The following is a 3,870-nucleotide window of genomic DNA, read 5'->3' as shown; positions in this document are numbered from 1 at the left end:
TTTGATGGTTCATCGCGTTCGTGTATCAAGGGTTGCAAATGCGAAGCATTAGCATGGTGTCCTGGATTGGTGGGTAACTCTTTGCGGTCCCGTGGAGCTGTTCGCGATAGCGTAAGGAATTGTTGTGGACTGGTAGGTTTGGTCTACGCATTCACAGAGTGTGGCTCGTGTTTGTGAAGGTTTGGCAGGATGGGCTTCGCGTTCGCGTATTGAGATTTCTGGGCGAGGTTTGTTTGGCCTTCGCGATTGCGAGGGATTTTCCGCGATCGCAAAGAGGAGTGGCCTGGGAAGAATATAAGTTTTAAAAAATTGAGATTTGCTCATTTCATCTCATTTTTCTCTCTTGGAGCCAATTTTGGAGAGTTATTTCGTCCACCTCTTGGGGGTAAGTGTTTCCAAACCACTTTTGATTATATTTCATGAACATATATGGATTTTAAAATGGAATTTGGTATAAAATGTGGAAGTTTTGTAGAAGGCCTAAAAATGATATTTTCGAGTTTGACCATGATTTTTGACATGAAATTGAGAATAAATTATATATTTGAGTTCGTGGTACTATGAGTAATATTTATCTTTGAAACTTTTTGGAATCCGGGCATGTGAGCCTGCAGGTTGACTTTGTTGACTTTTCAAGCAGAGTTGAGAATTGTTATAAATTATTAAATTAGGAATATTGGAGTATATTTTGATTGATTTACACGTTGCTTGATTAGTTTCGGATCGTTTGACATCGGTTTTAGGTGATAGAGAGGCATTGGAGCCGGTTATATGATATTCCTTATCAGTTTGAGATAACACTTGATATTTCGTATCTGCTAAGATAATATGTAATATTTGAGGAATTCACATTGTCATTATGTTGGAGGAATATTTTAATTACAGTTCTTACCTCATTATTACTGTTGTGCTTCATTTTTATTTCGATTTTTTTTAATGATATTGGACCATTAGTAAATGTCGATGTCGAACCCTCGTCATTATTTCTCCGGGGTTTTGCTAGAATTTACTGGGTACACATTTATTTATGTACTCATGCTACACTTCTGCACTGATTGTGAAGGTATTATTGGTAGTCATTTGGGCACATGAGCGCAGCTGTTGAGGGGACTTTACGGTGAGCTGCAAGCCATGTTATGATATGTAGCACATAGAGTCTCTATCATATTTTTTTATATTGTCCTATCTATTTTTACATTTCAGACAGATATTATATTAGTAATATTGTACCTCCAAGTATAAGCTCATGAACTTATGACACCAGAATTTTTGGAGTTTCTAGTAGATGTTATGATTTTGCTTAATATTGTCACCATTTTCCTTTTCATGTTTAATTAATGTTTTATATTGCCGTTGTTTCTCCGCATTAATTTTCCTTATTTAATAAATCTCATGATATCAAAATTAATAAAATGAATAATTAAGTTGATAGTTTGCCATTGACTTGCCTAACAACGACGTTGGGCGCCATCACGGCCTATAGTGAGAATTAGGTTGTGACAGTTTGGTATCAGAATATTAGGTTCACTTAGGTCTCACGAATCATGAGCAACTCTAGTAAAGTCTTGCGGATCGGTATGGAGACGTTTATACTTATCTTCGAGAGGCTACATGACAATTAGGAGCACTTCCATTTATCGAGTCTGTAATGATCCGAATGGCCGTTTTGTGTATTTGAGCCCCGTTTACCTTTTGACGCTTCACACATGTGCATTTATGGTTTAATGACGTACGAATGGTTAGTTTTGTTCCGGGAAGGTTTTGGGATTATTTGGACCCTTTGGTTCTTGGTATAGAAGCCTAAGTTGAAAATGTTGACCAAGTTTTACTTTTGTGAGAATGACCCCGGAACGTTGTTTTCATAGCCCCAATAGGTTCATATCGTAATTTTGGACTTAAGCGTATGCCCAAAATCGAATTCGGAGGTCCTTGGGTTAATTTGACTTATTTTGTCCAAAGTTGGCAATGTGAGGTTTAGAAGTTCTCTTAAGTTTAACCATAGATTGACTTTTTGGTTATCAGGTTCAGAATTTTGTTTTGGGACTTAGAATTGGTCCATTTTGCTAGTTGGAACTTGTCTACAAAATTTGGTGTAATTTGGAGTTGGTTAACATGATTCGGATTCTTTGTTGTAATTCTAGAGGTTCTTGAGTTTTCATACGTTTTGATGTCCGATTCGTAGTTCTAGATCTTATTTTTGTGTTTTGATCACGCAAGCGAGTTCATTTGATGCTTTTAGACTTGTAAGGATGCTTGGTTTGGAGCCCTGAGGGCTCGGGTATGTTTTGGACGTGTTTCGAAATAGTTTTCAATTGAATCAGGTTACTGGTGTGCTAGTGTCTAGGATGTTGCAATTGCAAACACCAGCATCACAATTGCAATCTTAGCAGGGGTCTCAGGTGTTGAATTTGCGATACTTGGATCGCAATTGCGATGTAGTACCTGGACTAGGTAGTTTCCCATTCGCGCCATGTTAGTCACATTTGCAGGGGAGCAGGCTTCGCAATTGTGTAGCCCATGTTGCATTTGTGACTTCCCACATAAGCTGTCAGTGCCGCATTTGCGTGGCATTCTTCACAATTGTGAGGGTTCGTTGTGTCACAACTGCGACATATGCAACTGAACAAAAGGTTGGGAAGTCAAGATTTCATCTCATTCTCTCTCATTTTAGAACACTAGGCTAGGTAGGAGGCGATTTGGAGAGGGAATTTTCATTTACAATCATTGGGTAAGTAGTTTTAATTAATTTCTAATTATATTTCATGATCATATATTAGATTTAACATCAAATTTGTTAGAACCAAAGAGGATTTTTGGGATTTTTTATTAAAGTTTTGAATAATAAAAATTTGTTTTTAGAGTCAATTTGGACTCGGAGTTGAAAACAAACACATATGTGGAATCGTGGGGTTATGGGTAGTTGGAATCTACCTTGGACCAAGGTTTTGATCGGACGAGCCCGGTGTTTAATTTTGTTGACTTTTGGGGAATTTAGTAAAGATCATAGCTTTATCTATCGTAATTGGTTTCCCTTGCATTGTTTGATGAAATTAAGTCATTTTTACTTACAATTAAGCCGTTTGAAGGTGAGTTTTAATGGAAAAGCTATTTTTGAGGGTTGATTAGACCTAGTTGAGATAAGTATTTTTCCTTACTTTGTGTGGGGGAACTACCCCTTAAGATTTGGATTGATTGTGTCATTTGTATTATGTGGAAGACATGTACACGAGGTAAAAAGTGTGGACACAGGCTTACATGTGGTATTTTGATAGTTTTGATAGCTCCAAATAGTTATTTTTGACTTAGGAGTGTGTTCGAATATTGATTTGGACGTCCGTAGGTGATTTTGGCTTGAAATGGCGAAAGTTGGAAAATTAGAATTTGGAGAGTTGAGAAGTTTGACCGAGAGTTGCCTTTGTGGTTACCGGGCTCGGATTTTAGTTTCGGAAGTTGGAATAGATCCGTTGTGTCATTTATGACTTGTGTGCAAAATTTGAGGTTAATCGGAATTGATTTGATAGGTTTTCGACGGTGGTTGTAGAAATTGGAATTCACTAGTTTTCATTACGCTTGAATTGGGATGCGATTTATGATTTTTATGTTGTTTGATGTTATTTGAGTCATCGACTAAGTTCATATCGTGTTTTTGGACTTGTTAAATATTTGGTTGATGTTATTTTGGGATTTTTTGTTAAAGTTTTGAATAATAAAAATTTGTTTTTAAAGTCGATTTGGACTCGGAGTTGAAAACAAACACATATGTAGAATCGTGGGGTTATGGGTAGTTGGAATCTACCTTGGAATAGGGTTTTGACCGGACGAGCCTGGTGTTTACTTTTGTTGACTTTTGGGGAATTTAGTAAAGATCGT

Source organism: Nicotiana sylvestris, chromosome 9 (genome assembly GCF_000393655.2).
Source record: "Nicotiana sylvestris chromosome 9, ASM39365v2, whole genome shotgun sequence".
NCBI lineage: Eukaryota > Viridiplantae > Streptophyta > Magnoliopsida > Solanales > Solanaceae > Nicotiana > Nicotiana sylvestris.
Note: the sequence above shows the minus strand (reverse complement) of the source record.